The sequence below is a fragment of the Eucalyptus grandis genome, chromosome 2 (genome assembly GCF_016545825.1).
Source record: "Eucalyptus grandis isolate ANBG69807.140 chromosome 2, ASM1654582v1, whole genome shotgun sequence".
Classification (NCBI taxonomy): Eukaryota; Viridiplantae; Streptophyta; class Magnoliopsida; order Myrtales; family Myrtaceae; genus Eucalyptus; species Eucalyptus grandis.
In genome coordinates this window covers 9,597,755-9,612,024 of record NC_052613.1, presented here as the reverse complement: position 1 = coordinate 9,612,024, position 14,270 = coordinate 9,597,755, and positions in this window count along the sequence as shown.

Below are 14,270 nucleotides of genomic sequence, written 5' to 3'. Positions count from 1 at the left end.
GCCGCTTGGATGAAGAAGTTTATTTCTGAACTTGGAGTCGTTCCTTCAATTGAGCAACCGATCACATTGTTTTGTGACAACAATGGGGCGATAGCTCAAGCTAAGGAACCAAGGTCTCACCAGAAGTCCAAGCATATTGAGAGACGCTTCCATCTCATCAGAGAAATTGTTGGGAGAGGTGATATCGCCTTGCAGAAAATTGCCTCGGAGAAAACGTGGCGATCCCTTCACTAAGGCCTTACCTCAATCTTCTTTTGAAAGACATATTGATAAAATGGGTTTGAGGTACCCGACAAGTTGGCTTTAGTGCAAGTGAGAAATTGTTAGATGTATGCCCTAAAGTTGCTATGTAATAGTTACATATTAGGGATTTCAGTTGTACTTTCATTATTATTATTTAATTAATGGCAATGACGTATTCATTCATTTGTCCAATTATTTTATATTGATGAATGATTCCATAAGATCAGTTGCAACTAGACCTATTCTTGAGACGTCAAGAATATATGTGATGGGTTCATAGTTAGACTGAATCTTTAAATTGTTCCCGGTCGATGGATTATTAAGTGGATATTAATAATCTGTTGAGACCGGTGTGTTCTTAACTTCGCCATTAAGTATTGGATACTTAAGGGAATGATGAGTCACATGTCATTGGGTATTATGATGCCTGAGTTAGAACACAGGTGTTTGTATTAGACAAATTCACTGAACGTGACGCATATGGAACGATTAGCGACATGGAAGCTTTTAGCGTGGTCAATGTCTAATTGTTCATGCTTTGGTCTTGTGTAAATAATCCTTAGACCTGAGGCACATGTTAACTTGTGTATCGAACAACTATGGTTCACGGGTGCACATAATGCCGGGTCGTTGATCCGTCTTTATACTTGATGGTCATAGTTTGTTCATATACGAAGTTACACGTGTGCGCAATATGGAATCTGTCTCCTTGTTATATGCAAGGTATGATAATGATGTCCTATGCGATCTAATTGTGACACTGCATTGAAATCCTCGGCCGGGGTTGTAATCGAGAATAAATTATTTATGTCTCGAATAAAATGCATGTCAATTAGATTTGTGCATATGATCGAATTAATGACTTGACAAATATTCCATGGTCTTTGTTTGATCGGGACATAGTAAGACGGAGGATTCAATTACACTTTGTAGCCAAAGCTGACAGGTTCATTATGTTCTTAAAGTATTCACACTATCTGGGTAGCCATGATATATTGCTAGATGTCAATCGTGGCTTGTAGGACCTAAAAGATTAATCGGGACAATTAATTCTTTTGGAAGTACTAATGTGTTAGTACAAGTCTTACTACCAGCTTAGTGATGAACCTAGGGATGTCACACACCATAAACAACTAGGATGACGTGGAACAAGAGAGAAATATTATTGCAAATATGTTTGCAATTATTGCAATCGAATTGAGTTGATTTGAAATTAAATTAAATGAGATTTAATTTAATTTGTATTATAGTCACGAGCCTACTTGCATATGATGCACACGCATGCCCAAAGTGGATATATGTTAACATACCAAACAAGTTAGCTTTTAGTGCAAGTGGGAGATTGTTAGAAGATGCCCTAAAGCTGCTAAGGATTATGTTATTTTAATTATTAATTTATCCATTTAATTAATTAATTAAAGCTTCATGCATGTGCACGAATTCGTGCACATGCACGGTGAAATAATGGTCAGCGGTTGCTGACCATTATGCACGAAGCATGGATGGTCAGCAACCGCTGACCATCATGCCAAGATCGTGCATGAGCGGTTGCTCATGCACGTGGTCGTGCATGAGCAACCGCTCATGCACGATCGTATAATATGGATGATCAGCAACGGTTGCTGATCGTCCATCGATTAGCAACCGTTGCTGGTCATTTTAATATAAAAAGGCAATTGAGGATGAGAGAAAGAGAAGCTGCTGAAAAAAATTGAAAAAACTTCGTGTGTTTGTCTTCTTGTTCCGGATCCGCTCTTCACCATGAACAAATATTTAGAGTTCTCTAGTTGCTGAATATTGAGAAAAAGTGTGCGTGTGTTCTTGTGTCTTTGAGACACGAGGAAGAGAAACAATTCTCTCGTTCGGGCCATGACTATTATACATCAAGAATACGACGGATTCTTTCCACGTGATTGCTAGCACGATCGAAGTGTGGATATCCGAAAGTTCTCTCTTCCGTTCGACGTTCGTTGTTGGTGTGTCTGAACTAGAGGTCCGACGCTTGTGGGACTCGAATTGTAGAACAACCGAACCGACTTGTTTCAAAGCGCGCTTTGAAAGGTATTTCGTTTAACTCTCTTTTATGTTTAGATTTTTGATTAAAACGCACGAACAACGCCTTAGGAGAATCATGTGTAAAATATATCTTTGTTTCCGCTGCGTTCATTTCGTTAATTTTTCTTATACATGATTCATGAAACCCCAACAGTGGTATCAGAGCCAACCTTAGGCGTTTTCGTGCGTTTAATTGATTTATAGTTCAAATATATTTTTGCGTTCTAATGGGCAATTTATTTTGTTAAGAGAATTGGTTCTCTTACTCTTATGTGGCCTATAGAAGTTGATTAATTTATATGATAAATTTAATCAACTAAGCAAAAAAATTAGAACTAAATCAATTTTGAATCAAAAAATCCGTAATTTGTTATACTTTGTGTTTATATTCTACAAATGATATGCAGAATTTTATGCATGCCTTCCAGAGCTTTAAATTTTGAATTTATGGCTCATAAGGAAGGGTGGTGATCATGGAAAAATCCCTAAATGTTGTGATTATTGTATGGATGAATGTATGATGATTACAGGTATTCTTTTTGGGGATGTAATTATTAAATGGAGGCTGCGTCCTTCCTTTTATATTTATTTTTATGAAATGTAATTTTAGTATAGTATTTCAATTATTGATGTAAATACTACAAGAGAGGAGGAGCCATTGGAGGAGCCATTAAACCGGTGAGCTCTTTGGGCCCGGTCTTTGAAGAGTTCAAAGATTGAAGAAAAAGTGAAGAGCAGGTCCATATTATTAAAACATTAAAATGGCTAAATGGGTCTCTTTGGCTCGAGACCCATTGAACCATAATTCCATGATCACCACATATGATAGATATTATGTGATATTTATTTATTTATTGTGTTTATGGTATCGTGCATGTTAAACCGGTTAATGTGCAAAGTGAGACCGTTAATAACGACCAAAATCTCCTTACAAAGAATATTAAGTCGAAACGGGTTTTGGACTCGTGGCATTCCATCGTCGTGGTTTGATCCAATATTATAGTGGTTAATTAACCGGTTATGGATACATAGGGGTTAATTACCATTTATAATATTGGACCACTCCATTATGCATATGATGCTGTGGGGTTGGAGCCAAATGATTTCCAATAACTGTTAGGTGAGGGAATTATTTGTGTTTTCAATACTTGCATGAGACGATGGGCTAGACTTAACTATGATCATGATGCCAATAACTGTTAGGTGAGGCTTTCATGGTCTAGAGGCCGAAGTTATGATTGGGATTCGCATATGATGCGTTGAACAAGCTGGTTCACTCACTAAGTTCATAGGACACCAATAACTGTTAGGTGAGGTGGACTTTGGGCTAGTGGGACTCAATCCCCACTAGTAATCTTTACCCAACAAAGATTACCGCTTCCCATCTTAAGGAGTATGGGATTCGAATATAAATTTAGTGGGAGGATCTATTTCATTTAAAGGCCAAAATGAAATAGTTACTTTGAAAGATACAACGGCTAACAATTTATTTTCTGCAACAGATATATTATTACTCTGAAAATGGTGACCACAAACCCACTCGCTTCTATACTTGACAAGAATTGTTTGACTAGACCCAATTTCACTTGATGGGTGAGGAATTTGAGAATTGTTCTCAATTCAGAAAAAATTGGGTATGTGCTTGATGAAAAGATGCCAACCTCCTTTCCTGAGGGTGGGACCCAAGAGGAGCGTGTCACTTATGATAAGTGGCGTGATGATGACTTAAAAGTTAGGTCATATATGCTTGCTTCTATGAATAATGAATTACAAAAGAAGTATGAATCTATGGAAGATGCTGGGTCGATCATTTTGCACTTAAAGGAATACTTTGATGAGAATGGTCGAACCTCTAGATATGAGATATCTAAGGCATTGTATCGTATGAGGATGGCTGAAGGATCATCTATTAATGATCATGCTTTGAAAATGATCGGCACATTGAAGAATTGGCTAGGCTGAATCTTGTTATGGACAATGAGTTAGCTGTGGATTTGATCCTCCAATCTTTACCCGATTCCTTCTCTGGTTTTGTCCAAAACTTCCACATGCATAAGATGGAGAAAACTCTTGCTGAGTTACATAGCATGTTGGTAGTTTATGAGAAGGAAATGCATAACACGAGGCCAAATGTAGTGGCTATGGCTAAGGCTTCTTCTTCAAAGGGTAAGACCGTTTTAAAGAAGAATAAATGGAAGAGGCCTGCCAAACCTGTTGTGCAACCAAAACCCATGATTGATAAAGGGAAATGTCATTACTTGTGGTGTCAAAGGGCACTTTGGAGGAGGAACTGTAAGAGGTACCTCGCGAGCTTGAAGGTCAAGCCCAAGAACCAACCTTATGAAGGTATGGTGTCTATGCTTATTGAAGCTAATCTTATGGTTAGTGCTGAATCCAGCTCATGGGTTCTAGATTCTGCTGCAACTTCACATATTTGTATATCTTTGCAGAATCTGGAAATAAGCAGGATGCTAGGGCGAAATGAGATTGTCCTAACTTTTGCCAATGGAGCAAGAGTTGCTGCATTAGCTATAGGGAATTTTCGTTTATGTTTGCCTTCTGGACATGTAATGGTTTTAAAGAACTGTTTGCATTATAAGAATGCTGTTGGGAACATCATCTCTATACCTCGTTTGGGTAAAGAGAATTATGAATTTTCTTTTTGCTGATGATGTATGTTCTATTTATCATAATAGAATATGTGTTGGTTCTAGCTTATTAACCAACAATCTTTATACCATTACAATGTCCGGTAATACGATTACCAATGTCAATAAGCAAAATAGAATTGATATAAATGCCATAACTAATAAACGCCCTAGAGACGGTCCAAATAAAAAGTATGTTTGGCATCTCCGATTAGGTCATATTGGAGAAGACAGAATTAACAAGTTGAGTAATGATGGATACATTGATCCTTCAAATTTTGAGTCATACTCGACTTGTGAGGCATGTCTTCTAGGAAAAATGACCAAAGCGCCTTTTGTGGGACAAAGTGCGCGAGCTGCTGACATATTAGAATTAATACATACAGATGTATGTGGACCAATTAATGAAACTGCTAGAGGTGGTTATAATTACTTCATTACCTTCACCGATGATCGAGTCACGGTATGGTTATTTATACCTCATGAAGTATAAATCTGAATCCTTTGAAAAGTTCAAGGAATTCAAGGCTGAAGTTGAGAAACAAACAGGAAAATGTATTAAGGCTCTTCGATCGGATCGAGGAGGTGAATACCTTAATCTTGAATTCCTGGACTATCTTAAAGAGAATGGCATTTTATCACAATAAACACCTCTTGGAACTCTAAAACATAATAGTGTATCTGAACGAAGAAATCGTACTTTATTAGATATGGTACGATCTATGATGAGTTATACTGATTTGCCAATATTCCTTTGGGGATATGCCCTTGAGACAGCTGTATATATACTAAACAGAGTGCCGTCCAAATCTATTCTAACTATGCCCTATGAGATATGGCGCAGTAGGAAACCTAGTCTTAATTATATTAAGATTTGGGGTTGCCCAGCTTTCATAAAAAAATCTGAAAATGGAAAAATTGGAGGCAAGATCTGGATAAGGTCGCTTTATTGGATATTAAAAGGAAACTCTTGAATATTATTTCTATTTTCATTCAAACCAAAGAATTTTGGTGAGCAAGCACGCTTCTTTTTTGGAGAATCAGTTCGTCCAAGAAGGTGGTGCTGGGCAGAAAATAATCTTACAAGAAGAAAATAATAAAGTACCAAACAACCGAGTTTAGATACCAATCTCTGATTCAGTGGGAGCTTCTGATACACAACCTCTTAGGAGAAGTGCGAGAACGTCTCGCCCACCTGCTCGTTATAGACATTCGGTTGATCATATTGAACCATTATTCATTGTGAATGATAGTGATCAACCCGGTGATCCTAAAACCTATGAGGAGGCGATGTTGGACATCGATTCTGGTAAATGGCTAGAAGCCATGAAATCCGAAATGGATTCAATGTATTCCAATGAGGTTTGGACCTTGACTGACCTGCCTGATGGTATTGTACCAATTGGCTGTAAATGGATCTTCAAGAGGAAGATGAATGTTGAAGGTCAAATTGGAATTTACAAAGCACGGCTGGTGGCGAAAGGATATCGTCAAAAGAAGGAATTGATTATGACAAAACTTTCTCACTGTGGCCATGCTAAAATCCATTCGGATTATGTTGGCTATAGCTGCACACCTTGATTATGAGATATTCCAAATGGATGTCAAAACGGCTTTTCTAAATGGTTTTCTCGATGAGGACATCTATATGGAACAGCCACGGGGTTTTGAATCCAATAGTGAAAAACAGAAGGTGTGTAAGCTTAAGAGATCCATTTATGGACTCAAACAAGCCTCCGGAAGTTGGAACATTCGTTTTGATGAGGTAGTCAAATCGTTTGGCTTCATCAAAAATCCGGATGAACCTTGTGTATATAAGAAGATCGGTGGGAGTGCAATTGCATTTCTGGTTTTGTATGTCGATGATATACTTTTGATTGGAAATGATGTACCAATGATATCATCGATAAAACTATTCTTGTCACAGAAATTCTCCATGAAAGATTTAGGAGAGGCAACCTACATTTTAGGTATCAAGATCTATAGAGATAGATCAAGACGATTGATTGGCCTCTCACAATCTACGTACATAGACAAAGTGTTAACACGGTTTAACATGCAATGTTCCAAGAGAGGATTATTGCCTTTTAGGCAAGGGATCCGTCTTTCTAAGGAGATGTGTCCCAACACTCCTGAAGAAAGAGAGCGGATGGCAAAGATACCATATGCATCCGCTATTGGAAGCATAATGTATGCTATGCTATGTACTAGACCTGATATTGCGCATGCTGTAAGTATTACTAGCAGATATCAGTCTGATCCAGAGAAGAGCATTGGATAGCAATCAAGAATATTCTTAAGTACTTGCGAAGGACTAAAGATTTATTCTTGATATATGGAGAAGGAGAATTTAAAGTTGTAGCTTATACGATTCCGATTTTCAATCGGATCCTAATGATTATAAGTCTACATTTGGGTTTGTCTTTACATTCAATGGTGGTGCAGTTAGTTGGAAAAGTTCCAAACAAAGCATAACTGCTGATTCCACCACTGAGGCAGAGTATGTAGCTGCTTCTGAAGCAGCAAAGGAAGCCGCTTGGATGAAGAAGTTTATTTCTGAACTTGGAGTCGTTCCTTCAATTGAGCAACCGATCACATTGTTTTGTGACAACAATGGGGCGATAGCTCAAGCTAAGGAACCAAGGTCTCACCAAAGTCCAAGCATATTGAGAGACGCTTCCATCTCATCGAGAAATTGTTGGGAGAGGTGATATCGCCTTGCAGAAAATTGCCTCGGCAGAAAACGTGGCGAGATCCCTTCACTAAGGCCTTACCTCAATCTTCTTTTGAAAGACATATTGACAAAATGGGTTTGAGGTACCGGACAAGTTGGCTTTAGTGCAAGTGAGAAATTGTTGATGTATGCCCTAAAGTTGCTATGTAATAGTTACATATTAGGGATTTCAGTTGTACTTTCATTATTATTATTTAATTAATGGCAATGACGTATTCATTCATTTGTCCAATTATTTTATATTGATGAATGATTCCATAAGATCAGTTGCAACTAGACCTATTCTTGAGACGTCAAGAATATATGTGACGGGTTCATAGTTAGACTGAATCTTTAAATTGTTCCCGGTCGATGGATTATTAAGTGGATATTAATAATCCTGTTGAGACCGTGTGTTCTTAATTTCGCCATTAAGTATTGGATACTTAAGGGAATGATGAGTCACATGTCATTGGGTATTATGATGCCTGAGTTAGAACACAGGTGTTTGTATTAGACAAATTCACTGAACGTGACGCATATGGAACGATTAGCGACATGGAAGCTTTTAGCGTGGTCAATGTCTAATTGTTCATGCTTTGGTCTTGTGTAAATAATCCTTAGACCTGAGGCACAGTGTTAACTTGTGTATTGAACAACTATGGTTCACGGGTGCACATAATGCCGGGTCGTTGATCCGTCTTTATACCTGATGGTCATAGTTTGTTTATATACGGAGTTACACGTATGGCGCAATATGGAATCTGTCTCATTGTTAAATGTAAGGTATAATAATGATGTCCTACGCGATCTAATTATGACACTGCATTGAAATCCTCGGCCGGGGTTGTAATTGAGAATAAATTGTTTATGTCTCAAATAAAATGCATGTCAATTAGATTTGTGCATATGATCGAATTAATGGATTGACAAATATTCCATGGTCTTTGTTTGATTAGGACATAGTAAGACGGAGGGATTGAATTATACTGTAGCCAAAGTTGACAGGTTCATTATGTTCTTAAAGTATTCACACTATCTGGGTAGTCATGACATATTGCTAGATGTCAATCACGGCTTGTAGGACCTAAAAGATTAATTGGGATAATTAATTCTTTTGGAAGTACTTATGTGTTAGTACAAGTCTTACTACCAGCTTAGTGATGAATCTAGGGATGTCACACACCATAAACAATTTGGATAACGTGGAATAAGAGAGAAATATTATTGCAAATATGTTTGCAATTATTGCAATCGAATTGAGTCGATTTGAAATTAAATTAAATGAGATTTAATTTAATTTGTATTATAGTCACGAGCCTACTTGCATATGATGCACACGCATGCCCAAAGTGGATATATGTTAACATACCAAACAAGTTAGCTTTAGTGCAAGTGGGAGATTGTTAGAAGATGCCCTAAAGCTGCTAAGGATTATGTTATTTTAATTATTAATTTATCCATTTAATTAATTAATTAAAGCTTCATGCATGTGCACGAATTCGTGCACATGCACGAAGCGTAATGGTCAGCGGTTGCTGACCATTATGCACGAAGCATGGATGGTCAGCAACCGCTGACCATCATGCCAAGATCGTGCATGAGCGGTTGCTCATGCACGATGGTCGTGCATGAGCAACCGCTCATGCACGATCGTATAATATGGATGATCAGCAACGGTTGCTGATCGTCCATCGATTAGCAACCGTTGCTGGTCATTTTAATATAAAAAGGCAATTGAGGATGAGAGAAAAAGAAGCTGCTGAAAAAAATTGAAAAAGACTTCGTGTGTGTTTTGTCTTCTTGTTCCGGATCCGCTCTTCACCATGAACAAATATTTAGAGTTCTCTAGTTGCTGAATATTGAGAAAAAGTGTGCGTGTGTTCTTGTGTCTTTGAGACACGAGGAAGAGAAACAATTCTCTCGTTCGGGCCATGACTATTATACATCAAGAATACGACGGATTCTTTCCACGTGATTGCTAGCACGATCGAAGTGTGGATATCCGAAAGTTCTCTCTTCCGTTCGACGTTCGTTGTTGGTGTGTCTGAACTAGAGGTCCGACGCTTGTGGGACTCGTACTGTAGAACATCCGAGCCGACTTGTTTCAAAAGCGCGCTTCGAAAGGTATTTCGTTTAACTCCCTTTCATGTTTAGATTTTTGATTGAAACGCACGAACAACGCCTTAGGAGAATCATGTGTAAAATATATCTTTGTTTCCGCTGCGTTTATTTCGTTAATTTTTCTTATACATGATTCATGAAACCCCAACATGTCAATCCATATATCACTAGCTTGAGGACTATGAATTACAGTGAGATTACGAAGATGGGGTTCCTTTTGAACTGGATTGCAATTAATTGTAGCAACTGTAAGGGAAGTGGGGGACGATGCGGGTTCAAGAACAATACTTTTGTCTGCTTTTGCCCAAATGGTCCTCATCATCAAGCCTACTATGATGTTAAGTGCATGGGGAAGTTTTTTCTATTTTTTCTTCTTGACTAAGTTTTCATATCTACTATTTTGCTTGATCTTTCATTTCTATGCGCGGAGGTTGATACCCGTGTCCCACAAGATCCCTTGGTTAAAATGTATTGAGTGAGGCTGAAGCTACACCAAATTCACAGTTAAAATTTTCAAATGCTGGACCAAAACACTTGCTTTTCTTTGTGGGATTTTCTTGTGCACATGATCAAAAAAGAAAGCTTTCGTCTATACTAGTGGTGCTAAAATCTGATGAAGTGTTCAGTTGAAATATGTAACATTCATGGATTTGAACTGTAACTATAATCAACTCCATCATGCTATAGGTTTTCATCACGACATGACCTTATTTATTATTAGCATAAGCACTATAATGAATGTGGATCTAAGCATGGGCAATACATGCTTCGATTCAATACATATGCACGCTTTAGACCACTTTCTGCTGCACCTGGTATTGGCTTTAAAGTTGAAGAACTAGCACACAACAATGATAGGAGTTAGGACCAATTTAGACCAACTCCATTTGATACTTTTGCGAATGCTTTCCACGCTCTCTCCTACCTCTTTCTCCTATCCTCCGCAATCCTGTGCCTCCTTCTAGTCCAAATAAATCACAAAAACTTCATGTGAGTAGCTAATTGTCACCAATTGGTCATAATTATCATCTTAACCAACTTAGTCTATCTGGCTCTATCGAATGATGCACACTGAACATCAGCTACCCTTTTAGGATTTATGGATCAGATTCCGTACATGACTTAAAATTGGAGACATAATTTATTGCGTCAATGCACGGTGCCGACAGTCCAATTCAATCCTTTCATGTATATCATATGTATATATGTATTTGGTGTGATGTTTAAACCTTTTTTCTCTAGCAGTTTCCCAGGATTATTGTTCCGTAAAGTATTATAATTGAAAATTTTAGAAAATGAAAATAGTACAACCTTATAGCTCTTGATTACGTATTAAATTTTGCTCGCAATGATTTGAGATCATTAATCTCTTAATCGTAGCCTCGTATATTGTTGACATCTAATTTTTTTCTCAAATAGATTAAAAAAAAAAAAAAAACCGCCTTTCCTTCCTTTCCCCGCATGGGCCTGGGCCCGGACCCCTTCTTTTCCTTCTTCTCTTCCAAGCCCGGCCCAGCCTTTCCCTCCATGCGTAAGCCCGGCCCTCTCCTCCTCTTTCCCTCTTTTCCTTGCACATTCTGCCACGGTGAAGAGGAAGGACGCTGGGTACGAGCAGAGGAGACAACAGAAGCAGAGGAGGCAGGGGGAGCGTTCGACTGGAGTTGGTGGTCGGGGATCAGGCCAGCAGAGACAGCCGGGTAGGTTAAAACGGAGATGGGAGCGGGGGAGACAGAGAGGGGGATAGGAGACCGGGATAGAGAGAGAGGGAAAGAGAGTCCGAGGGAAAGGAACTGAGAGAACGACTGAGAGTGAGAAGGAATTCTCCGATCGCTTGGCCACACCGGAGTCCCGTTCGATGACCCCGGCCGCTATCCTTGTCGTCCCGACTTTGCTTTCCCGATACCCACATAGCCGGTAAGTGTCCTTTCGGTCCGAACTTCCCTAGCCCCGAGGATTTTGACTCGGAGACACCAAGGCGACTGGCCATAGCTAAGCTCTTCTCGAGCTCGTCATCTAACCGCCGTCTCCGAGCCAGGCAGGGACTCCCACTCATCCTGCGAGTCTTTCATTGCCTAAACAAATTTTGGCTAGACCATGAAATTGAGGCTTGCTATATCTAGTATTCATGGATTTGTCTTCAAACAACCTGTATCTGTTGTTTTCGAGCTTTGTTTGTCGATATTCTCGAGCGCGAATGTGAGTTCAAGTTCTGAAGATAGGTCTAAGTTTTCTTATCCATCCGTGTCCACCATGTGTTCGAAACAATGCCCGAACTAAAACCTTTCGTTTTAGTCTTGGATTCCTACTTATGCTGATGATTCAAAGATGCGTCTTTTTCTTCTTCTTTTTTTGGGCGGTATAAGGCTTCTAAAGTCCGTGGGATATATTTCAAGTCAAGTTTCATTTCTACCAAGTTTGATTCTCCCCAAGTTCTTGGTTGCCTTTTGTTTTGTGTTTTGGTATGTTCTATGAAGGCTCTTTGCAGTGGTGGCGTGGCCATGAGGGTGAGTTTTAAACGAATGATGATGGGGATTGTTGTTGAAGGGCAGCGGTCCGATAACTGGTGGTATCTTGTGTTGGGGATCTGGGAATCTACGCATTTGCGTGATCTCGTCTGATGATGGGCGGACGTCGATGAGACTTGGCGGAGTCTCGGGCGTGGGCATGGGCGTGGGCGTGGGCGTGGGAGAGAAGCTACTGTTCAGGGGATGGGATGAATCCAACTTGGACTCAAGACGTGGGGGGCCTTGTGTTTGGTTCGGGCTGAATTTTGTTGTTGGGCTTAGGTTAGTTTATTGGGTTTAAGGTTATTTTCATGTCTAAGAAAGAGTTTGTGGATAGGTCAAGTAAGTGGGTTTAAGGTTATTTTCATGTCTAAGAAGGAGTTTGTGGATAGGTCAAGTAAGTGGGCTAATTTCGGAGCTGGGCTAATTTCGGAGGTGCTGGAAGTTGTTTTAAAGTGATCGTAGCGTAAGTGGGCTTAAGTGTTTTCCTTTGATAAATTTGGACTTGATCTTGGCCCTTTTCCGAATAGGTTTAAGTCATTGAGCCCACTTCTTCAATTAGGCTTTTAGTGTTCATGACCCAAACCCATGAGTCCTTACCCGACCCACATTTGAATCGGGCCGAGGGCGCGGCCCGAGTTACAATTTTCGGGATAAAAAATTGCAAAAATATATATATTTAAAAAAATTTCGAATGTGTTTATTTTTTATAAAATCTAAAAAAAAATTTAAAAATTAGTTTTTGAATAGTTTTCTCTTAACGTGTGGGAAAATCATCAACAAAAATGGGGCTCAAATTTAAAAAATATCTTAGGGCCTTGCAATAGGGTTATAATATTTCCCTTTTTGAGACAAAGTATCAAATGATGACGCACTTTCAATATATTGATTGTGATTTCCCTTTAACCTAATTAGGAATGTCATTCTTCTTATTTTTTAATGTTAGATTGTTGCTTTTCCTTGTAATTTATTTAATGCTTTCTTGGTTACTAATTGTTATTTTAATGATTACGTACCCACATGATCATATTATATGTTAGTGGATAAATTTAAAAATCAATCCAGACTATCTGATTGTTGAAATGAACAAAATTATATATCGAAATGGCATTAATTAGTTAGTTAGCGTAATCAAGTCTTCGATCCTGGTTTTTCTAGTTGTGTAGGAAGTGAGGTACACTCCCATACCTCACTTGGTTCCTAGCCGACCCCAAATAGACTAGTGGCGACTCCTAATTGCGAAATTCTTATAAACATTCCAATATTGTGCGAGGTATGAGCTTGGGAGAGCTTTTGCCTAATTATGGGTCTTGGGTCCATCCTTTAGGCAATGCCCCTTAAACCTACTCCCTTCCCCCGAGGGATAGGTCGCGACATATATAATACGAGCCACCGAGTTATTAGCTTATCGGTTATTAAAAGTGTAAAAGAGAACATAAAAAAATGCCAACCCCTGCAACTTTCTGTAAACACTATCTTTTGTAAAATTTAATCATGAAAATTTTGCTATCACAAAACTTGCTAATAATAACTGAGATTTAAGACACTTAAATGCAGGTGTTTACTAACACCATGACAGCATTGGGTCATAGGCTACATTAAAGGGAGTTGCAACTCTGATGTGGGACAAAAATCCCAAGGAAATATGCAACATAAATTATTTAATTTTATTTTTATTTTTTGCTAGCACGAAAATTTGTATAATGGATTAAATGATGAAAAATGAACAATTTTTTGCATTGCTTAGTAAGAATTGTGGGATAATTACCTAGTCAATCCCAAATTTATTGTCTAAATGCTAATTCTATCATACATTTATCAAATTTATCAATGTAGTCCTAAACATTTACTTGAAATTTCAAAGTAGTTCTTCCGAAAAACTGACGTTGGAAATTGTTAGTATGGTATCCAATCATCGCTGATCGTACTATATGTGGATCATCACATCAATGATTTTCGACAGCAATTGGTCGAAAAAACTAC